A 25,698-nucleotide genomic window follows, 5' to 3' on the forward strand; every position below is an offset into this window, starting at 1 on the left:
AGGCTGAACTGAGAGGCCAGTTGGCCCAAGACTTCAATGTTAACATGGCTGACTAAAGCTACTAAATGATTGCCTAGTTAATTCTTCTGCTGGGGGAGATTTCTATAACTCCCATACATACTTTGAAATATGAGAATCTGAAAAACAGAAAGTTCCATTGTTTTTAATTATAAGGGATTCCCACGCACCCCCCATGGCCATTTCATTTGATTTATAGATTCCAGATCCAGTTTGTTTTTACAGATGGTGGAGAAATGTCCTCCTCTCAGGAATTCACCCCCCAATGTTCCGGTTATTGATTACTTTCTGTCCATGGAAAGAGCACAACTGCAGAATGTTAGCTATCAGAAGGGACAGAGTTGAAGAAAGGAGCTGCCATGCCTCCAGCTCTTGGTTATTTTAACAACTTACTTCCTTATCCCCTGCTAGTAAATCACACCTGGATCCGTAAAGCTTGGAAAGCTAAAGTGGCAGAAGAAAAGTTCTTCCTTTGGTATGAGAAGGCCATCACAAAAAGCAGGGGAAGGTTATAAAAACTCTGGACACAAACAATAGGCTCTCTTCCAGTTTGGGTTCCTCTTTGGATAGACACACAAGCCACGATGGCTTTCACCTAAGGACTCTATCTTGTCCAGGGGAGAGTGGAGAGAAGTCCCAACCTGGAGAGCAAAGGTAATGATGAACTTTATCTTACTGCAGTTTCAAGTAAAACTGCAGTAATTACTATTATTTATTATTTATTAAATTTTCTTATATTTTAAACCCTCTCTGATCTTTAGAAACTCACCACACCTATTTGGTCTTGCTATCTGAAGTGTGGTAACAGGGGAGGGCCAGCAAAGAAGCTTGCCATCCCTGAAACACATTAGCTCAAAAGTGTGAAGTTGTGTGATATATTGCTCCTGAGCTTGCTTGTAGAAAAGTAGTGGGAGATGCAGCAGCTAGGCAGGGACTCTTAATGGCACCACAAGTATGGAGCGTTAGACTCCATCTGAAAGGAGACACTTTCAAAGGTTATTGCTGGCATTTAATGGTTACCCAGTTTGTAATTGGCACCCTTGAAGAGTGAAGGGAGGGGGCAGATCACTAAATGGAGACTTGAGGTGGCCACAGGGTTCTTCTAAACTTCCAGGGGTCCAATTAGAATAAACAGAATGAAAAAGGATTTGTGGGTTCATTCTTTAACAACAGACTTCCAAGATAGAGGGAAATTTTGCTTACGGATAGGGTTGATTATCTATATACCTTTCCACAGGTATAAAATCAATAGACTTAAAGTGGTATAACTCTAGAAAGGTCCTGTTACAATGCAATCCTAAATAGAAACACACCCTTCTAAGCCCATTTACTTCAATAGAATTAGAAGGCACTAATTCTGTTTAGGATTACAGTGTTCGCCTTCTACATACTATAGGAGCGGGAATACTCAAACAGTGCTCCTAATTTACCAAATGGAAAGAAAAAATGTTCTGTCCCTTTCACAGAAGTTTAATTCAGGGTCACCATTTTTGTCCCAGTTAGACTCACTTTGTGGTTTGGAACCTAGAAGCAGAAAACCTTTTAGAATGAGAAGAATTGGCAGGTTGGGAAAAGACTTAAGCGCCCTCTCTGCCCCTCCCCATGTTCAATTGCATATACCTCCCCAAACCACATGTTTTATTATGGGAGAACCTTGAAGCTCAGACCTCATGTTTCTTTTTTAACATCTGAGGGCATAACTAGACATGACTGCATCCCTGGGTCCAAACTGGAGACACCACCACCATTTTAAAGTCTAACGCTGGTAATTTAAAAATACTGTGAGGGCCCAATCCTAAAACAAGTGGTACCAAGCTCTCTTGTGCATCCCCTCCACCCTGGCACGCCTAAGTGCTGAAACAACCATGGGAGCAGCCATTTCAACATTTGTCAAGGCACACGGGGGCGGGGGGTGAAACACTCTTGTGTTTCAACTCTTGTGGGTTGAAAGACAAGAGTGTTTCAACCCACCCCCCAGGATTGGGCCCTCGCAGCATTTTTAAATCACCTTCACTAGGCTCTGAAAATGGTGGCAGCATCTCCCGGTCAGATCCTAGGATACCTTCTCATCTAGATGTGCCATGTCCTGTCTAAGAGAATAAGCCTTCAGAAAGGGAAACTGTCCCTCAGAACTGGGAATGCTTTTAAAGTAAAAAATTGTTTTGCTCACATTTTGTATTGATCACTGATCAGTGTAAGAGCAACAAGAGTTGCCAATCTCCAGGTGGGGGTGGAGTTCTCCAGGAATCATAGCTGATATCCAGATGACATATATTACTTCCCCAGGAGGAAATGGCAGCTTTGTAGACTGATCTCCATGGCATCACATCTTGCTGAGCTTTCTCCCCTCCCCAGACTCTCCCCGCCCCAGCTCTATCCCCAAATCTCCAGGAATTTCTAAAGCTGGAGTTGGTAGCCCTAGTCGTCATCATCCTACCTGGGATAAAATAATGCACTGTATTCATCTGTAAGTATCTATGACAGTGTTACAGGTTTCTTCAGTGATCCAGTCCTTATTTTTTATCTTCTTTGGCCCTGGCTGAAAGTCTGTGCTAACACTTGTGACCTTCACAAGTGGTTTTCCTGGAGAGAACTGCCACCCAACAGACAGCAGTCACAAGGCCAATATGACCCAGGAGCTTATTGGGTGTGGGCTTAATTCATCTGGGTTCAAATCTCTACGTGCTAACTGGTATTTTCTGGGCTTGCTACTAAATAGTGCCAGTTCTCCTTATGTAAAATGGGAGGTATGTTAGAGCTAATGAGGCTATTAAATGAATGAATCAGCTGAAGCAGTAAGGGGGTGTGGATGAATAAAATAAAATTGAATCACAGTGCCTAAATTAGTCATTGTGCATCAGAAGAAGGCATTCAGAGAATTCTTGCTGATTCATTCATACAACAGCCCCATGAGCTAGATCATAAGATCCATTTTACATAAGGGGAATCGATACCGCTCAACAGTGACCCATCTAAGTCAGTGCTTTGAAAGTAGCACACAACTCCCAATTTACCATTGACACAATAGTCTGCCTGTAGCAATGAGCACAGAGTTTTTTTCTCTTTCTATCGGTCATCTGATTTCTGTAGCCTAGTAAAAGGAAAATAGTAACTTTGGCATATTTCCCTCATTGTCCACTACAACACCATGACCCTCAACATATCTATGCAGTGCTATTAAGATGATTCCTTTTGAGACTTGTTTTTCCTTTAACTGTTTTACTCTCATTATCCATTAACTTCTGAGCTTTTTGTGGATGAAGGCTCTTGCAATGAAAGGCACAGTGTTATTCTCGTCCAAGTTTCCTTTTAAATGAACATTCTCTTTTCCCAATATGTGATAGCTTCAGCACATAATGGATGGTACTTCATAACACATATACACAGGCTACATTCTTAACTCACATGAAATGTGATTGAATAAAAACAAGTATTTTATATAGAGATTTGCTTGTTTTTCAAATGATGAAAAGTCTTTTTTCCCTCTGGTCACCTAAGGAAAAAAACATTGTTTTGTACACCTTGAGAAAAGGTAATAATCTCTTTCTTATCACGCAGGTCCTTGCTTGTGGGAGAAAAGAAGCAGTAACATTTACAGCACACTACCAGCACACTACCAGGAAAAAGGAATTGAGAAGTAGGTACAAATAGCAGAATATTGAGGGAAGGGAAAAGTTGTGTGTTCACCCCAAGGGATCCTCACACTTGAGCATACATGTTGTGGCTTAATTAGTGAAAATAACGCAAATATGAGATGAGCACACTTGTTTCAGAGTACATATTCAGAGTATTGGCTATGCATGTCCTGACTTGAACCTATGCTGATTTCATGCCCTTTCATGCATCTGTCCCTGTGTACTAGAAACCATTCCTAATTTCATAAAGAGCACAGCAGCTTGGGAAAGTTAACAAGTTGGTAATGTTATATAGGTAAAGACCAGAACCTTGTTGAGTGACCTTGGGCCAGTCATTCACTCTGTCAGCCTAACCTATCTTCCAGAGTTGTTTTAAGCAGGGTTGCTAACAGGCCTGGAGAAAAATGTCCTGTCCCTTTAATAAAATTTTAAAGAGTAGCAATAAGCAACTGAAGCTTTCATGGCAGGGAGGTCAATAATATCCCTTAAGCCTCTATAACAGGAGAAGGACACTTTTTTTCTCTTTGGAGGAAGGGCAGGATAAATAATGTACTAAATAAAATTAATTTTATGATGACTCAAGTAAAATTTTGAGACTGTTTTTGAGTATCTAATGAGAGTGGACATACTAATAATAATTGGCTTGACAGAATGTTTGGATATGAAAAAGCAGCTGAGGCAATTCTGGGATCTAATGGGAGATCATTGACTCTCTGCTGTTACTAGGCTAGGCTGAAATTCCTGACATGGTGCATAATGTTCAACCCATTGTTTTATGTGAGCATTCATGTTAGGCCAATACATAATTTGATGAGCCCGCACTTTCAACCTCTGCATATCTTGATAGAGTGAAACAGGGCTAGCATGTGAGACTGTATCTCTTGGGGAATCAATATTCTAGGGCCAATCATTAGTAAGTCATTTCCAGTCCTGATTTGATCCCTAAGAGACCAATAATATCTAAGGTCTGGTTTAACTTGTCCATGAAGATGCAGAGGTCTGAGATCCTGTAATTTGTGGTCCATCCTTGCATGATCTTTCAGGTGCTTTATCAAGGAATCACTAAGTGGTTCAGTATCTGCCAAACTGTAAATTACTTTGTCCTCATAAATGAGATCAGGTGTAGATGGTGGAGGAAGCGTAGTAGCTCTGGAAAGGGTGTCTGCTAACTAGTACATGACTTTGCCCTAGATGTAAGCAATCCAGATGCCATATTTTTTGGTGCTGTAATCACCTCCTTTGTAGACCTGCTGGAGCCTTTCCAATAGGCTTGGCAAAAATTACTTCCAGGGGTTTGTGGTTTGATTGGACTATCACTTGGGCACCAAACACGTACTGGTGGAACCTTTTTGATTTGTGCATAGTTTCACTCAGCCTGTGTCAGTGCTCTTGAAGTGTAAGCAATAGGTTGCTTCTGTTGAAACAGGCCTGCTCCCAAACCATCTTTAGACTCATCTGCTTGTACCTCCAATTGTTCTCCTGAATCAAAGTATTGGAGTACTGGGGCAGTCAGACTTGATTCATTTGCTATATATTGGGCCAGGAGTTGTATAGTACCTAAGAGTCTCTGAAGGCCTTTCTTGTTCAGAGATTGCAGCATTTTGTTGATAGCTTCTACTTTGTCATCATCTGGTTAAATGCCATCTTTGGAAATCACATGGCCCATATACTTGACCTCTTCTACCGGGAATTGTATCTTATCCTTGTTGAACTTTACACATTTTTGTCATGCTCTGTGAAGAACATGTTTCAAAATGGTGTCATGTTCTTCTTTGTCTGCTGCTGTGATGATTGTATCATATGCAATGATATAGACACCTGGGATGAAACCAAAGCATTCATAATTTTTCTGCTGAAATACTTCACTTGCTGACTGTATACCAAAAGAGAGTCTGTTAAAGTGGTATCTTCCCCATGGGGTGTTAAAAGTACACACCTGCTAATTCTTTGTCCAATTTTACCTGGACAACCTTTTCGTCTAGGATAGTAAACAGCTTCTTCCCAGCCAAGTTTTTCCTGACATCTTCAACAGTGGGAATAGAGAAATGTTGACTCAACACTGCCTTATTGAGTTTACACAGATCAAGACAAATTCATAGTGAGCCATTTTTCTTCTGTGTGATCACAACGCTCCTGACCCAAGGAGTAGGTTTTGTGATTTTTGTGCTTCCAGTTGGTGAACTGTGTCCTTCAATTTGTTCAAAATAGAGTAGGGGATCTTTCTACGCCCATGGATGGCAGGAAGGATTGTAGAGTCCAGGAAGATATGTTGACTTGAGTACTAGGAAATTGACACAAGTTTTCAAAAACATCTGAGTAGTGTCTAAGGAGTCATCTCTTGGTCCACGTACTATATGGGATAACAAGTGGACTCACCTGAGGAGATCCCAACTGTTACCTGGAATGGGCTTCCTTGCGAGTACAAGTGGGGAATTAACAGCAAGGAAGATGGCAATGCAAGAAGGGTAACAAGCGGGAAATCTCCACCAATTTCTACCAGGTTCCCTCCCCAAGGTAACAGATGAGGCTGGTGCTTTTAAGGTGAAAGAATAATGTTATTTAAAAGGAAAAACTAACATACACACAAGAAGTTAATTGAAAATGGTTGATACACACACACACACACACAGAGTCCTAGGAAGCTAGCCAGAATTTGGAATAGAGTTGGGGGGGGGGAGTATATTTACCAATCAGAGTAGCAGCATGGTCCATGGAGGAAGAGAGCTTCAAATGCCAGTGTTCTCATCCAGAAGAGAGGGAGAGACTTAGGGAAGCAACCCTAAGGGAGCAGTGCTTGGACTCAGGAAGTGTGCACAGTTTGAATGGAGGAAAACCCTGGGTTCTTATAGGGTAAAACGTATCCTGAGGTGGGAGAGCCCTCCCAGCCGTTAGAACAAAAACTGTGAAGGTCAGTCTCTGGGAATCACATACTTTAGTTACCTGCTGGGGTGTGTGAATGAAAATGTAAATCTTGCCCTGGGACTGCACAAAAGGGGCAGTCTATTAGTGCATACCACCGGAGATGGGTTGATGAATTTAGGATAGGAATGTACCTTACTAGAAATACTTATGAATGCTATTTGATTAGCTCCTCGATCAAGGACAGGAGATCTCATCATGGGAGGAGGGAAAGGAATGTGTTAAGTGGGATGACACTGCAAGTCCTTTGTTGCACTGGGCTCCTCTTGGGGCAGGAAGGACTGTAAATCCCATCAATTCTAATCACTCCGCATTCCTCTGTGGCATTCCATTATGCCTGTGTCTCCTGGGCGGGAGTCAGCAAGGGTTAGCTGGATTCTTCCCTGGTAGCAATTTCAAACTGCCATTTTAAGCCAGGGGTTATGTGACATGATATCACATGCAGCCATGTTAAAAATGGCTATTAAAATGGTAGGGCCGACCACTTACACCAACTGATGCAAGTATCTCTTCCAAGCAATCACATAAAAGGTCGGCTTTACTGGGACCTGCTCTGCAATGAACCACTATCACCCCTTATGTTTTTATGCAGACAACTCCAAAAGCACCGAGCATGGCTCTGTTTGCAGAATGTACACTTTCCCCACCAAAGCTTTAGCCACTGTAGCAGGGATGGTGTTCGCTTCAGCTCCACTGTCCTGTTTAAAAGAGACTGGGAGACCTGCTGCTGTTAATATGCTATGCTACGCTTTAGAGTGATTAAGAGTAGACAGTGAGCCCATGAATAGCATTTTCACATCCTTTCTAGCTCTGCATACTTTTCTTTCATTCTGCACACTTTAGCAAAACGATTTTTGTAACAAGTAACTCCAAAGGTTGGGCACTGTCTAAGCTTACGTGTGTTTCCATATTTGTTGCAAATCTTCTACAGTTTACCTGGAGCAGGCATGCTGGAGGCTTGCATTATTGTTGCAAGAAGCTTGGACAGTTTCACTTATGCTCCATAGCATGCAATGTTGTTTCTGCAGCCATAGCTCTGCCCTAGTCACTTGTAAGAGCTGTACATATTAATGCCTGCTGGAGAGTGAGATCAGGTTTTTCAGAGTTTCCTGGAGTTTGCTATCCGTTATACTAAATACAATCTTGCCCCTTAATATGAGATCTTGAGAAGTACCAGACTCACAATGCTGAGCTTTTTGCCTAAACTCAGTGACAAAATCATCTATTCCAGCAACCTCATTATATTGTAATTTCCAGAACTGGTATCTCTCAAAAACAGGGTTCTTTCAGGGTCCACAGGAGGTTTGGAAAGCTGCCAGGGTCTTGTTGTCAGGAGGATCTGCAAACACACCTTACAAATTATTTTAAACTTCAAAGGCTTTGTCTTCTGTGCAGTGAAGCAAGACTGCGATTTAATAATCCTCAGACTCTTTATCATCCTTGGTGACTTCAAGGTACAGTTTCAACTTCTGTTCCCATCTTCCAGCCCCAGTGCCAGGGTTACTGGCGCCTGAGGCAATCCTTGCGCACGCATGTGCATGCCCCCGGGCTGCGTGATAATGTCATCAAGTGATGACATCATTGTGCAGTGACGCCAAGGCCATTTGCCGGTGGGTGGCTGGGGCGGCGCAAGGAGGCCGCCCACGCTCTACACACAGCCCCAGCCACCTGCTGTCCCTGGTCCGCAGCTGCTGCGCCCACCCAGGGGTGTGTGGCGGCGGCGGCGGTGGTGGTGGCGCGGGGCTGGCTGGTGGTGGCGCTGCGCACACCTCCACCCCAAGCACCCCCTCCGGCGCTCCCTCCAGCCCCGCGGCACCCATGGCCCCTGCCTCACGGCCTCAATGGCAGCGCCAGCCCTGCCATCTCCTCCAGTTCTCTCCTGAATTTCCCACAAGGGATAAGGCTGATAGAGGTTTGAAATGCTCCATGGCTTTACAAGGGAGGCAATCTGGGACTTTCCTATACAACGCTGGAGATCTAAAGGAGATAACAGGCCAACTTTTGACACCATGTAATGTCCCCCCTTTGGCTGTGGGTTCCCAGGTTAGAGTGCTCATGCAAGCACTTGTCCTCAGGTCCATTCAGCAGAGGCAAGCTGGCTCAAAACATCAGCCATTTATTTCCAAGAAGACAACTCCAACAACCAACAACTTCAGCTAACACACAAAACTGGAAATGAAATAAGAGCTCCACCCAATAGGACCTAATTCAATCACACAAATATTCGAGGAGGAGCAGACTGTTCCGTTACATACATACATACATACATACATACATACAATAAATACACCACAGTTGTTCTTATGGATCCTCAGCTTTTAGTTGCTAAACTGGTATTCTCTGGAACAGTGGTTCCTAACCTTTTTGGTATAGTGTCCCACAAGTCCAAATTTATTTCATGTGGTGACGCATTCAGGGATGGCTCAAGAGACTAAGACAGCACTGGGGGGGGCACCAGGTTGAGGAGATGTGGAAATATGGCAAATGTTGGCAAAGAGGTGGGTGGCAAGTGACTCAGTGCAATACATCTCCCTCAGCAGACAGAGGGCATTGATGCACTGCAGGGTTCTGAAGAAAAGACTGGGCTGCTGAAGGAGAATTGCCAAGACACAGCCTGTATTCATACACACCTCTTTCTCTTCTCTTCTTGCTTTTCCATGCATGGGATAGCTTCCACCGATTCTCCAGCCTTTCCCTCGCCCTTCTTCCAGCTACTATTGTAACATTACTAATTGCCAGACAGCTTTCCCCCCCCCCTCATTATTGTTGTAAAGGGGGAGGATGAGGAAAGAATTTGAGAAGCAAGGAAGGAAGAAGAGGAGAGAAAGTGAAGGGTGCAGAGGGCACGAACAGCCATTAGTGTTGGCTGGCCTGCAACCCAGTTTCAGAGGCTTTGTGACCCCCTTTTAGGAAACACTGCTTTGGAAAATGTTTGAAGAGCCTTGGCTTCTATGCAGCTAAACTCATAATAAAACAAAGATTATTAAATGTGTGTGTCCAAGAAGATAATGGCTCTTTTGGTACCTTGAGAATAGTCCTTTTATCAGCAGTTTTCTCCCCTGCCCTTGACTCTACCGAATTATTTTACTGATCTAATGAACTTTGATCTTTAAAACGTTTTTACTAAGGCACATTTGGGTTTTTTGCCTTTAGCAGTATTTGTAGTTTAATATAGTGGGATTCCTTATAATTAAAGAGTTTGTTCTTGTGATTATACGCAGATTGAAGATCTGGCTTATGTAATACTCTGGTGCCCTACATATGCTCCAAAACATGAAAGACTCCTCAGGTCCATTTTATCTCAATTTTATAAAAGGGCAGATCAGGCTAAACTAATATCATTGTTGGCAGATAAAGGCAAATTACTTGCTTTTAGAATGGCAAGGTTTATTGCCTTTGTTATAAAGACAAAGGCAAAAAAAATCAGCCCAAATATTACCAATTATTAGACTAATGGTACCACACCGGGACACTCAATATTTTATTTGTGATATTTGGTATTTGATATTTGTAGTTAATTGATACCAGCTGTTTTATCCCTGCGCCCATGAAACTGCTGCCCCAGCATCAATCCCCTTTCAGAGGGAGGGTGTAATGTTGAAGCGAATCACAGCAGCAGCAGTTCAGCTTAGGGCTACCTCAGAGAGGGCAGACAGTTTAATGTAGAGCTCTGCCTGATATTGTGGCAGAGTGGTTTAACTCTACCTCTGTTTTGAGCACTGTCGATGATAGTAAGTAAACCTCATACCCTTTCGTCTGACTCTTGGGAAAGGGCAGTGTGGCATTTTGCTTCCTATTGTATTGTATTGTATTGTATTGTATTGTATTGTATTGTATTGTATTGTATTGTATTGTATTGTATTGTATTGTATTGTATTGTATTGTATTGTATTGTATTGTATTGTATTGTATTGTATTGTATTGTATTGTATTATACTTATACTTATACTTATACTTATACTTATACTTATACTTATACTTATACTTATACTTATACTTATACTTATACTTATACTTATACTTATACTTATACAAGGTTTTCAATGCCACCAAAGGCTCTTGCCTTAGTTCTCTCTCAGTTGACCCACAGTCCAGGAAGGCTTAGTTATATTTACAGAAAGGTCAGTGTGTGGAGGTGGCTGTAAAAGGATCCTTTATTCTGGATGTTTTATTTAAATAGAAATAAAGTTTATTTATAAGTACATGTGTGTAATTGTTTCAGCATGGTTCATAAATATATTAGTTTCAGAGTACTTCATAAGCATAATGTTTTCAAGATAAGTATAGATCTTCAAACATTTCTAAACGGACTCGGTCACAAAAACGTGTTTTCCCCCAGTTGCCACTAATAATATCTACAAAGAAAAGAACACAAAGACTTCCATCAGATTTCTGCACTTCACTCCTCCTCTCTCTTCCCCAGAACAGGTCTGATCAATACTTGAACAATGCCCTGAACTCCCGCAGAACAACTCTGACTAAACTGCAGTTCACTCTAGGGTACATTCTAGGGTATAGCTACCATCCAATCATAACATACTGGGGAAGCCAAACCCAACTCTTTAAAAATGTGCACATCTAGTTTTTAGCTACATTATCACACAATGTGTAATAAGGCCTTCAGAAAAGACAGCCATGGTCTAGGTGAAAAAATTACCATCCAAGTCACTATATGGCTGTTCTTCCTTTTATCAGAGGCTACTCTGTCATCGCAATCCAACATTTGTTGTGAATGTGTAGGACTCCCCTGCACTGCACATAGGGTTGTTATCCTCTAGATGAGGACTGGAGATTTCCCAGAATTATAACTGATCTCCAGAATAAACAGATCAGTTCCCCTGGAGAAAATGACTGCTTTGGAGGGTAGAATTTATAGCATTATTCCCCACTGAGGTCCCTCCCCTCTCCAAACCCTGACTTCCCTGGGTTCCAACCCCAAATCGCTAGGAATTTCCTAACCTGGAGTTGGCAATTCTAACTGTACAGTAACTACTATTTTTCAGGGCTCTTTCCCCAGACATCTGCCTTGGCACTATAACTAGGTGACAGAGAAATTTCCTGGCAAATATAAGGTCCCGAGTGATGTTTTATGCCTTTCTGTTTTAGTGCTCCACTAGGACTCATAAGTTTTCAAATTACTGCATCAGCTCTGTGATGCCACATTAGAATAAACCAAGAGAAATCGGAGATTTCCTTTATGTCACAACAGTTAACTGTGCTTCAAAAACAATGAGGCTTCCTCCTTGGAGTAAAGAATTGCATTAGCCCTCCCAAGTGCATATGTTCATTGAATGAGCATATATGAACTCACAGAGCTTCTAGATGTTCTTGTTGGCTAATGCAGAAATCCCTCTTGGCTCTCCTGTTAGAGAACTAGATGTATTTATAGATCTGTTTCCCTCTTGTTTATTTTATTTTAGTTTATTTAGCATTCCATCTTGAAAGTGCAGTTGCAATATGCATAATGCATCAGCTACCAATCAACTTACAATGATGAGTAGCAGGTTTTTATTTTTTTCACAGAAATCATTAAAAAGAAGCATCTACAAATAATGTCCTTGCTGCTCTGTGCAGATGATTTTCCCCCCAATTTCCCATTGACCTGCTGCTGTATGCTGCTTGTAGCATTAGCAGCAAAGCTTTAAGCATGCTCAGTATTTTTCCAGGGAAGCCTGAGCACTTGGACAATAACGCTGTGCGTCAGAGGACAAATGTATGTCTGACCTGGCTCATTTTCAGGGAAAAGCAATTGAAAACCTCACAGTCTGTTCTGTTGACTTTACAGGCTTCTTATCTAACCAGCAATTTTCATGCTTCATCACTTTTTGGAAGGTATCTTCTAAACGTCATTGGCTGAAGGAGGGATAACAATGAACAACAGTAAACACGTATTTAAGGAGAAAATGAAGCTGGCTGCAAAGGGCTCCAAATGTTTACATATTTTTGACATGACCCAAAGGTAGCCTTTGAAGACAATTAGTTGCCTTCAGCTATGTAAGAAAGAAAGTATTGGCAACATGTATGTGTCATGCTCAAAAGTTTACTGCAAAGACTCTTACCATATATGGATCAAGAAATGCCAGATATTTAAGCTGGATACAGAAAAGGAAGAGCAAGATCCTGGTCCAGGAGCACTTTAAAGACCATATAGATTTCCAAGGTATGAGCTTTTGAGGATCAAAGCTCCCTTCGTCAGATACCAGTGGAGCTATGACTCTTGAAAGCTCTTATCTTGGAAACCTAGTTGGTCTTTAAGATACTCTTGGACCCAGATCTTGCTCTTCAACTGCAGACCAACACAGCTACTCACTTGAAACTATTTTCAGAAAAGGAAGAGGCACTAGAGATTCATTTTGCAAACTTGAATATTAACATAGATGCAGAGGAGTTAGCCGTGTTAGTCTGTGGTAGCAAAATCAAAAAGAGTCCAGTAGCACCTTTAAGACTAACCAATTTTATTGTAGCATAAGCTTTCGAGAATCACAGTTCTCTTCGGTCAAATCCACATTACCCGTTCTAAGTCGCATGTTTCCCGCATTCCCCACGCAATCTCTAGCGCCGGTCACATCACCTCATCCAACAGACGCATTGCATCCGGTTTTCTCCCGAATATGTGGTCACGGGTTTTTAATGGGAGTTTCACGGTGGCCGTGAACGGCCCAATGCGCAATTTACGCGGTTGTTTTAAAAACCAACCCCTTCCTATCTCTCTGGACGTTCCGTGAGTTCCTATTGGCTGATTCAGCTGGCAAGTGCTCCGCAGTCTGCAAAAGACTTTTTTTACTTCATTGCATTGTACTTATTGAATAAGCAGGTTATGAATCAAACTTGTTACTTTGAAGAATGATTTTGGGGAGAATCCATCATCAGAAGGGACTCGCTCAAGTTCCGTTTAAAAATTTTTTTTTTGTTTAATATCACTGAAATATCGAAATTATGGTGAATCATACTTCCGAAATAAAGAAAACACAGTGCAGGACCTCCACTACTCTTCCACGTTTCCCCCCATTTGTAACCGGTCTCCAATGACATTGTACACTCCCTTGAGAAATGTCTGGGAAAATGTTCCGCAACCTCACACTAGAAAATGGGGGGCTAGATACATGCAGCCACACAGTTGGTTCTCCGACAATGCATCGGGCAGAAAAGACTTTTTTATCGAGACATCAATTTTTCGTTATGACAAACCTTCATGTGAAAAAAAAAAAATTTCCCTAGGCTGAACTGTGAGAATCGAGCACCCGTTATATGGCAATAACTTTTACTGAACTTTTATTCTCTATCTTTGTGTGACAGAGATTTCTGGTTTCGACACAGGTAGGGATGAAGAATGAAGCCTAGCCTCATGAAATCCCAAACTCTGAACATATCGTAGTTTGCTATGGCACCACTGATCCATCTCCGTAATCGCGTCGGAGAGACACGCCTCCGCAAGCAATATATCTTGATATCGTTATTCCAAACATTCAGGTTAAAAAAAAATTAAAACTAGAGATTCTTTCACTGTCTGTGATGAAATTTTTTTCTTGGTATACGGCGGGAGGGAGTTGACTGTGGTGGCTTTGGAAACCGATTTCTCACTCCTGGTACACCCCCTTTTAAAAACATACTGAACCATTGGTGGTATAATGCTGTGGATGAAATAATTGAATTTTATAGAATACTGTATATAGACCAAAGCCAAATCATACCCCATTTGTTAATCTTCAGAATCCTCCAAATCAAAAAAAAATCCCTCTATTACGCTAAGGACTGCTGCTTGGGTTTATTTTTGCACAAGCAATAAGTTCTTGGTCAGTGGTGGGGGCCGCAGCAAGGAAAAAAAAAGATAGGCTCAGAAATGTGTTCCTGGAGAGAAACAAGTCATCAAAAGGCTTGTCCTTCCTTCCATGTTGTTGCTAAGTGGGGACACTCTCGATCAGTCTTCGCAATATTTTCTTGGGGTTTGAATTAAATAAGCAATCTGTTAGGTGAAGATGCATGCGTATTCTTTGTGAAAAAAAAATTGCTTTCGAAATCTTCCTTGCCAGCCTATTCACGGATGTCACAAAATACCCATTGACTTTATTTTAAATAAATGTAAAAAAACAGTGCTATTTTTAAAAATTAACATAATTTATTTCGGAAGGTGAACAGCGAAGTATTTCAATTTAATCTTTGATGCAACATAACAACATTTTAATTACTGTTTTTATGATAACTTTGTTGGGAAAACCTTATCTTAAACTATATACAGTGAGGAGTCCCAGAAATAGCTCAATCATGATGCTGTGGGACGGGCGTCTTGGCGTTCTCTCCTTTCGACAGCGGTCACCCTTCTACCCAACCTTCTGACACGGCCCTCCACCGTGGTCATTCTCTCCTGCAATTGGTTTACTGTGGAGAAGAGGAAACTTTTTAAATTCTGTTCTATTGACAAAGTTGGTTCGCTTTCAGACTTTTACTTACTGGAGGCGCCCAGTCTTTCTTCAAGCCCCTCCACAGCTGAGAGAACGTCATCAAGGGTTTTCCTCCTCGGTCTTGCTGGGGGTGCTGGTGTGCCACTTGTGGAGGGAAGACCCTCCGCATCAGCTTCTTGCCCTGTCTGTTCACCTGCGTTAGGAGACCAGACCAAGACTCAGACATGGATGAATGAGAATGGAGGGACCTCTCTCGTGTTGTCACAGTGGTTCTCTGATGAGAACTACATGCAACCGAATCTTTTGCAACATTTTTCTTTATAAATATTCAATTTTCTGGCCATCATTTGGCCGGTTCTGTGCATGTCCATTATGTTGCCGGTCAATTATAGAGCAGCAACAGGCAAGGTAAACGTTTGAGATTCATTAAACAATAAATTTCACAAAAGAAAAATATGTCACAGAAATGATGGAGACCACATCCTAAATGTCTTTGACTAGACTTGGTACAGGAAAACAAAAGTTTAATAGTGGAGAGATGATTATATGAATTAAAGATGAAAGTGACAGGAGCTTACAACAGACACTATGCTGTCCTTGGTTTCTGGGGGCATCCCCTGTGGAGACTTTGCCTCTAAATGCTCACCAGATGGTGTGTCTGCAGTTGGAGGGAGGGGATCCTCGGAGGAGATGTTTCCTGGGGTGATGTCCAGGGCCTCCTGCTGTTCACCCTCCGCTGCACGTTGGGTGGCCTCTCTTCCACGGAGAACAGCTGAGATGCAAAAAAATCAATGCATTGAGCCATCCATGCACCATTGGACACATAAAAAAATGTTTTGAACAATGTCTCTTAAAGATATAGATATGGGGGGGCGCAAAATAATCAGAAGGAATAACGGGCCTGTATTGATTTTTTTTCTAGACACTGTTACATAATCTCACTTGTCCTTAAAAGAAGATCAACTCTACCTACAAGTCATTCCACCACCCTCTCAAAAAATCCACTGAAGATAGTCGTGTTGTTAGCTTTTTCACATGACACAATAATGGAAACTCCCTGTTCAGGAGCAGTCCACCTCTACAGGAGCTATTCAATTATGCTCCACATTTCAACCTGCAGTGGTGGGTCGTCCAAAAATAAGTGCTTTTGGGTGAAATTCTCAAATGGTAACATTTAAGAACTAAATTTGTCACTTCAGGATCTGGATGATCCAGATTCAAATGCCAACTGTGCATCCAAAGCTCAGTTGCTGCCCTAGGTCATTCACAAATCAAGGATCATTCCCACCTCACAATAATTTTTCTGAATGTAAACTGGGGGGGGGGAAGCTTCTCTGGTGACATGCTTTGAGTCCTCTATTGGGAGAACATCAGGGTAAAGGTTAATGGTAACTAAAGTAAGGAATCTGGATTTCAGGAGGCACAGTCCGGGTGCAGCTTCTCTGTGAAAAATAACTTTTCCATAGAAATGGAGTTCTCTGAGTATGTCAATGCTTCTAAAGCGAACCAACGGCACCTTGCAAAATTATAGATATCCTGACAATGAACCACTAGCTCTATTCGTCAACGTTACAGCGTTTATTTGAAAAAACTGATATTCGATAATGGCGTGGGCAAACATTATACTGGGGCACAAGCCGAAGGTTCTATCCTCAAACAGCAACGAGGTCCGTAAAACATAAGCCGCTTAGCATTCTGACTGTAAAAAAAGAATTTTCACCTACCGGCATGACGTCTGGTTTGCCAGCTCGGCCTCCCGGCAAGATCCCAGAGGTTCATCATATTTGAAAAGTATGGGGGCTTGCCGCTTTGGCGAGGGATTCCTTGCCAAGCCTCAAGCGCCCCATAGAAATCACCCTTGACCCTCTTAAATTTGGATCGGCACTGCTCGGGGGTCCGAGGGTATCCACGAGCACTCATTTGCCTTGCCAGTTTGTGAAAAATCACTTTGGTGGGCAAATGAGTGCTCTTCATTACACGCTCGGACTTTCCCGAGCGTGCGATCAGTTCGAGGAGGGTCTCAACCTCTTCATCCCGCCAGAAGACTCCTTTCCCATGGCTTGCCATGCTGATTCCAAGACGGAATTGCGAAAATAAGTCATTGCATTAAGAAACATGCCCCAATAACGGTCCTGGAAAGGCGCGAAAATCGAGACTCCTGATTGGTCAAAGTACAGTAGCCTGTCCAATGGTGTTCAAGCGTTATCTATGGGCGGGAAAAGCGAACTGTGCTGTCGCCCTTTTTTCCCGCCTAAAAATAAATAGTATTTTTGTAAAACTTATATTGTTTCCTGCCCATTCAATCCTTAATTTGACAAAACCCGTCTAACTGTATGGAAATTTTTTCATTGTGATAACGGGTTGGGAAACGACAAAATAAAGTTTAATCACCAATATCAAAGATCACAACGTGTAACAACTTGATTAATTTTTTTTTATGACACACTTGTACCTCTCGATCTCTCTCATGGTAAATTGGAAGGGTTCATTAGATTATATTCCAATCGATTCGCGGCCTTTTTTTAATAATGTTTCATCAAAATAACGGCGTAACGATAATCTGTTATTGAAAAAAAAATTAAAATACATGCAATGTAAGAGGTGGTGATCGGTTAACGCTAACTGCGCATGCTCCTAGCTGAGGTTGCCGCTTCCTGCAGAAGAGAACATGCAAGCGGTGTGATTGTGAGCCTGGCTTTGCTTGAAGCACCGGGAGCAATCGGACCACGCAAGGATGGCCAGCAACGCTGCAGGTGTTCCAAGATCTGCCACATGGAGGGAAAGGGAAGTACTTGACTTGCTATCATTTTGGGGTGAGGAAAAAATCCAAGAGGCCCTTCGCAGTTGCCATAGGAATTTGGATAACTTTGAGAAAATTTCAAGACAGATGGCATCCCGCGGTCACCACAGAACCGCTATTGAGTGCAGGAATAAAACGAAAAATATGCGTTTGGAGTATAAACGTGTCATTGCTCATAATGGCACATCAGGAAACGCACCCATGACATGTCCCTATTTCAGAGAACTTGACAGCATCCTTAGGGGGGACGCAAGTGTCAAGCCAAAAAGGATAGCCAGGAGCATTAGTCTTGACTTTGGCCGGCCACAGATCACTATCCCTGATCAGGTGATGGAGGGTTCGGAGGAACTTTTTTCTCACGAGTTTGTCACCATCAACGCGGCACATCTAAGGAGCTCATCACCCACAGCAATGGGAGAGCGTGAGTTTTCATCATGTTCTGCTGAATCACCACTATAAAATTTTAATGCTTTGCATGCATTTGCTGTTCATTCTATGTGCTAATAGACCAAAAAAAATTTTTGGACTTTTCTCCAGATCATAACTCTTCATCGTCCACGGATGTGAATGACGAAGACCTAGACCGCACAGTGGATGGTCTCGAAGACAAGGGTAATGACTGTTCTCTACTTTCATGTGGTCTGCAACCACTGAGCACTGCTGCCCTTAGTCGGTATGTTCAGAACAGAGCTTAAGGAAATGTAAATTTGGAATCAGTGGAAAATGTTTGCAAAACCCCACACACAACCGGCAAAGAGGAAGAGACCATGACCATGCCGAGACATCCCATTCATGCGAGGCCAAACACGGCCTACGGTCCACAATTTAAAAAAAAATGTCCTTCTAGGAAAAAATTTAAAACTTTTTCTCCAATAATGGGTGATTTTTCCTTTGTAGAGAACGATGCAACGCACGCAAATACGAGGGAAGAGGATGACAGCGACAGTGATCTGCCCTTGGCACATAGATCCACACGCAATCCCGGTAAAAATTTTATATTAAGTGAATATAATTTTCAGTTCAATCTTTAGAAATTCAAAAGTAATGGGCCCAAAGGAAAACAGTTTTTTCTGTGAAATATATTGGTAAAATCCATGCTGTTGAGCCAAAGCCTAACTTTGGACGTTAACCACAAACTGTTATTTAATCTCGTTGAGGAAACAGATATGCGTTTGGACCCGGCACACACCCTGTTTACTCGCCTTTAACGCAACCCCACACATCGAAGCAAGTGGTGAACTGATGCTGAGAAGTGGGGGGGCAATGCCAATCATCCCCTAATGCAAACATGAGATTTTCATTATTTTTCCTTTGCTCGGGCAACTACTGTGAAAACATGAACAAAATTAGTGTGGCATGCACTTGCATGAATGGTTTGGTCCTGTTTTTAATGATGCGACCGGTGCTGTTTGCTGCGTTTGCCTTGGCTGTAGGCTGCGGGGCAATTTGAAAATCAAGGGTACACATGTGTGATTGATGAAAAAATGATGATTTTCTGGCCGTCTTTGCAAAGTGGGCCACCATGATCTGTTGGTGATGGTTTGTATCCATCCTCAAAATCGTGTGAAAAATGATGTGTCTCCACTCTTCTGTGTCCTGTGTTGAGTCCCCCGGGGGGCCGTGTACGGTCTTCTTCCGATAACAGCAAGCCAAATCATGCATTGAGGAAAAGGTGATTATCCATTGCAATGCTTGACTCCTGTGTCTTTCTACACTTACAGGGGGAAGAGGAAGCTGCTTGGCTGAACTATCACCGGGGACAAGATTAAGCAACATAAGGAATAGAAAACGCAGGAACGCGGCACTGTATGGTGTGGCGGATAAAATGATGCTCCGTGCAAGGGAGGAGCACGAGGCTCAACTTGCGCAATGGGGTAGGGATTATGAGGTTATGTGCAGATGGAAGGAGGATGAAAAGCTCCTTCAAAAGGAATTTTTGGAGGAAACCAAGATAGAGAGGGAAAATTTCACAGAGGTTTGGAAGCAAAATATTGCTGTAATGAGTGATGCGGTTAGTACCTTAAAGGCTCTGGGAGAAATGCTCTCGAGTCAGCGGCAACAAAGCGTGTCTGGGATGACATCTGAACAGTGTTCACAATCCCCACATAATCTTCCAACCAAGATGGGCAATAGTAAACGTTCCTGTGTTGGCAAGGCCAGAGATCGATTGACGCTGTGAGCACTGAGTGAAGAAAAGTAATCATGACTGTTCCGTAGGCTAACGAATCTAACCATGCTTACCATTGTTCTCTCTTTAATAAAACATGTGGTATCCAAACAAAGGTTGGTTTGTGATCAAATTTAAAATCCAATGTATGTCATCGATTCGCCACCCACGTGGGCCTTCGGATAAAAACCTTTCAATTTCAGTCACCGGGTGATTTTTCCTGTAGACAAATATGTGGTCCACTGTAGATTTTTATGATTTATGGAGGTTTAGGACGACACAAGCACGCCCTCCAACTACAATTAAGCGACCCCCACTATGGCGAGACGTGATATGTTGGATGGCAACTTGACAAACCATTGGATTTGAAATTTCAATCACAAAACCACCCATTTTTAATAATTTGGTCACACACGGTTCAATTTTTTTTTCACTCTTGATCACACTCAACTTCACTGCAGCTGTGTGTGAGCTTGCCGTTGTGTGCCATCTTCTTTGATGGGGAACAATACCTTAGACACCGCCACAGCAGTGTAGATTGTAAACCTGATTATTTCGATGTCAGGAATATGCTGGTCAAGTTATGTAAACAACCTAATATGTTGATCCCAATGTCATCAACGTTTGCTTGGTTGCTCAATACTTGTTTTGAGCCGTCTTTTCCCTCTACCCATAAGACAAATAATTCAATAAACCTTGCACTGAGTTTTGTGGAAGAGTTGGTTGTTATCAACTTATTTTAATAACTTCAATTTGATATATTGTGATGTATCCAATACTGGAATGGGGAAAAAAAGGTTCCTTCTATTGACGTCCGGATTGCTGCCTGTGTTGTGTTCTGATCTGTTTTATGCCAGCACACATATTCTTTTTTTTTTTCAATGTACCACTTGTCTTCTCACAGACCCTGGGAAAAGGAAAAAAATTTTTCTAAAACTGTGTTCAATAGCATGCAATGGTTTGATTATGTTCTCTCTTCTATTAGCCAAAGTTTTTTTAAAAAGAGTCCATTACAACCTTTTCAAACAACAATTTTCATTGTTGCTTGAGGTTGACTCCTGAAAGCTCACGCTATTATCCAGAGGTTTATTCTTAGATCATTAATAAAGGTTGTGCCACTGTGCTCTTTTTGATTATTCCACCACATACTTACACGGCTAACTCCCCGTCATCTCTAAAAGTATATTTTGGGGCACATTTTCTTTTTAACAAAAGAGAAATCAGAAGTCCCATGTGACATTGTGGGGCGATGCATTGTACAATGTGATGTTTACACTGATGTGAAGATGTGCTACAATGTATCTTTTCAATTTTCCCTGGATGATAATGATGCGTGAATCTTTTTTTAATGTGCTCCTCACGAAGCGCCCATGAGGAGTGGGTGGAACACACAACCCTTTCAAGGGATTGAGTGATCAGTTAGGAATGCTCCTCATGGCCATAAACCAACAACAGATGCAAAGTGCTGTTACTGTGATGGATGACATCTCCAAACATCTTACCAAGTTTTTGACTGTCACGATTTTTTTAAAAGGCATTTAATTTCGAAAGAAATCAATAACAGGAATTTAAGCATTGGAAATTTAAACGATTTATTGTGGTTTTTCTTTTAAAATGGAAAATGTAATGGTTCTTTTGTCCTTTTTTGCCAAGCAGAGACAGCCAATATGAATTTCAGCACCCAAAGTTCTCAATGAATTTCGCAAGGGCGTCGCGCACCTTCTTCCCCTCAGCGAGGTGCCTATTGTTGGAGGTGTCCTCTGTTTCCTCGAAACTTGAAACCAGAATAGGTGCCGGAGGTCTGCCCCTGCCAATAATGGGATGTCCCTTGCTCTCACACAGGTTGTGTAGAACAACACAGGCAGTCACTATGGCCACAACATTGTGCTCCCTCACTTGCAAACGATGTGCAAGACACCTCCATCTTGCCTTCAGCCTACCGAAAGCACATTCCACCCGGTTTCTTGCCCTGGCCAGACGTCTATCAAAGTTTTGGTGTGCAGAGGTTGTTGCTGCCCGCCCATACGGTTTCATCAGCCACCGCCTCATTGGGTAAGCTCCATCTGCGATGACCACAGGCGGTATTCTCACCCCATCCACCACCAGGAATGCATGGCCCTGTAGCAGTGTTCCAGCGTCCATGGCTGCGCAGAAGGCTGAGTGGGCAAACACAAAAGCATCGTGGTTTTTCCCACTCCAGCCCACCTCGGCATCCACAAATCTGCCTAGGTGATCCACAGTTCCTTGGAGAAGAATGGATGAAAAGTTCTTTCTGTTCCCATATTGATCTGGGCGTCCACCTGGTGCACAGATAGGGATATGTGTTCCATCGATTGCACCCACGCAGTGTGGAAATCCAAGTTTCCGGAATCCATCCGGAATATATATTAAAAGAAAAAATTAGATCAGCAGTAAATTGTGGCAGTGGGCAAATCTCATACATAAAAATTCATCAATTTTCAAATGTTCTCAATCATTTTAGAGATCTTTTGAAGTTAAAATTCACATTAAAAAACCATATGTTAGAAGATTGTTTGCTTGGTGTGTTTTTGAGGCCCAGGTTTGAAAAAGCCATGTAGGTTCATGCACACACAACGAAGAGACATGTCCAGGCCGACATTTATATGCAGTTTGGGAAGCCTATCAATCTTTGAACAGCAGCAAAGCAGGGTAAGTTGATTTTTCGCTGAGGAGTCAGGATCTTGAGACGCGCCCGTGTGTAAACATCTCAATATATTAGTTTTGGGGCTTCCCTCAAAGTTTATGTTTAAGACAGTTGTAGATTGGAAAATTAGGTATGAATAGTGGCCTTCTTATTCCACACATCAAGGAAATTGTGTTGATTCTCAAAAATGGGCCAAGGAAAAAGGCATTGAGAGGACATTGTGTCTAAGACTTGTTTTGTTGAAACCAAACTGTTGATTGCTGTAATGGGACGTTGTAAAATTTGAGAGCCACGTAATTGAAGTGTTATTAACTATCCTCGGGCCATGCAAATTAAGTTCCTGCTTCTCAACAAGAGACAACTTCTTGCCAGGACAGCACGTCTTTTGGCAGCAAGAGATTTCAGCAAAACATTAGTATGTTGAGTCTGACCCCACCACCTGACAGCCTATGTCACTGTTACCCAAGAAAGGAGTCTGGTCTTTGCTGCAACAGAGTGCTTTCTGACTCGCAACATGGTTCAAAGGAAATATTTTTTAGGAAAATCTCTCCATGGCCCAACTTTCATGCAAGGGAACAGTCAACACTGTTTTGTGGAGATGCACGCTTATCTGGCTAGTGTTTACAGCAGAATCTGTATGCAGCACCCTCCCCCATGAATCAAAACTGTTCATCCACAACACAACTCGTGAGCCGCTAACTTGGGAATTTTATTAAAAAAACTACAAAGATAACCCAATTGATGTTGTTCTCTCGGCACAAAGAGAAGAACTTCATTGGTTGTGCAGGGACAGAGATCTCATGGGTTGGGGACGGTTATTTCCAGGTGAGAATGCACACCCTCTTAAATTAGAAAGGGAAAAAAAATGCTTGGCCAAAGCAGCAGAGATATACAACCGAGAAAGTGGGCACACGATCACACTCCCACAGTTTCTTATCCTGTGGTTACTTTTAATGAAACAATAAACTGCTCAATATGTTGGATTCTCTCATCTGAGTGTAGATTATACAATGAACATTGAGTTTGCACCAAAAATCATTTTGTGAAGACATGCCATTCAGCAAGGTACATATGGGTCCATGAACAGAAATGTAGGAATGCCAACTAAAATTTGCACTCATGTGTTCGAAGGAAAAATGCAAGCCTTGTTTGATAGGTTTAATGTCATATCGAAAAAATGATATTTCAAGATTACAAGTACCTGTCCTAGCGCGGCACCGAAGACGACAGTCTTGGAGAGAAGCTCTAACTCAACGGCGAGACAGAACTCCACCACCGCCGAGGCTACCGTCGACTTTCCGATGCAAAAGAGGTCGCTTGCAACCTGGTAACTAGTGCCGCTTGCCAGCCACCACACAGAAACTGCGACTTTTCGTTCGACCGATATTGGCACACGAAGGGATGTGGTCTGACGGTGAAGCCGTGGTCTCAGAGCCTCCACCAGCTCTATGAATGTGCTCTTCGACATCCTGAAGCGCCGCATCCATTGCCGGTCATCCCAATGCACCATTACAATGTTCTCCCACCAATCTGAGCTACGTGGGAATACCCAGTGCTGCCTTGGCTCTTCCATCTCGGCGAGCACGAGCCACTGGCAAAAGCGCTGGCACCGACGACGTCTTCTTGAACGTGCCCAGGCAACAGTGGCACAAGAATTTTTGAAAAACATCCGTGCTGCGGCACGACGCCGTCGCATGGCGTACCTTCGGTATGCCAGCAGCATCTGTGTCTGGCATGCCATCATGACCCAGATGACCTGAGCAACCACAGCAATCACTGGATCCATCACTGTAACCAGAAGCAACCAACACCTCCCAAACCCACCATCCACCAACAAACACCCACAAAGAAATCTCCACCAAATGCTTGCCTTTTTATATCATTTTCAAATCCCCCCGCCAGAAAATGTCAACCAATAACTTTAAAGCTGTTGTGATAAATTGCTTAATTGAAGTTTCCTTATATGGCAAGATCGAAATAACGGAAACGAAATTTAAAAAAGAGAATGGCGGCAGAGGGGTTTTTTTCCTCCCGCAAAATCGGAATATGCTGGTGTAGGGTGGATGTGGATTCATCCTGTGACCATGGGTGACAGAATTACACTCGAGGGTCATGAAACAGCGGTAAAATTCAAGCGCTGAACTGTCCTTCATAGTGAACTGCCACGAAAGTTTCCCACAGACTTCCGAGTTGGCAAACAAGAAACAGGAGAGAGCCGTCAGTGCAGTCAGTGGGGGGAAGAGAGGCATCATTATATTCAATGATGTTTCTCTGTAAGGCAAAATCGAATTAACGGAAAAGTGCGCTCAAAAAAATTTTTTTTAAAAAGGGGCGGGAAAAAAGTCCCGCCCCCAAAAACGGTTTTTGAGCAGTTGTGTGACCGGAGGGCCACGCGAGAAAGACGGATTGGAAGAAGGAATGTGAACGAAGAGGAAAAAATCGCGGATTGGAGCAAAACGGAAGATATCCGATACACATGCGGGCAAAGGGTGAGTGTGGCTTCGACCTTCGTCAGATGCATGATACAGAGACTGTATCTGTATCATGCATCTGACGAAGAGAACTTGATTCTCGAAAGCTTATGCTACAATAAAATTGGTTAGTCTTAAAGGTGCTACTGGACTCTTTTTGATTTTGAACATTAACAATTTGAGATATGCATAAAGCGCCACGTTACTATCAGAAAATACTGAAGACTTGAAACAACTACTGATGATGGTTAAAAGTGAAATTGCCAGAGCAGGAGTATAGCTGAAAATCAGGAACACAAAGGTAATACTACTGAGGAATTACATCATTTTAAAGTTGACAATGAAAAAATTGAAATTGTTCAATTAAATGAACAACTTGACAGATCACCACCATCATTATTAACCAAATTTATTAATTCAGAAATGGAAGACTGAGGTTCTGAAATAAATAATAAAAGTTCATCTGCATATAAAATAATGTTAAATTCTAAAGAATTATGTATAAAGCAATGTATATTATTACTTTGTCTAATAGCATGTGGCAGAGGTTCCAAACATAAATAAAAAATAAGAGGAGAAAGAAGACAACCTTGGTCCCTTTGCCCTTAGTATACAATTTAGAAT

The sequence above is a fragment of the Eublepharis macularius genome, chromosome 3 (genome assembly GCF_028583425.1).
Source record: "Eublepharis macularius isolate TG4126 chromosome 3, MPM_Emac_v1.0, whole genome shotgun sequence".
Classification (NCBI taxonomy): Eukaryota; Metazoa; Chordata; class Lepidosauria; order Squamata; family Eublepharidae; genus Eublepharis; species Eublepharis macularius.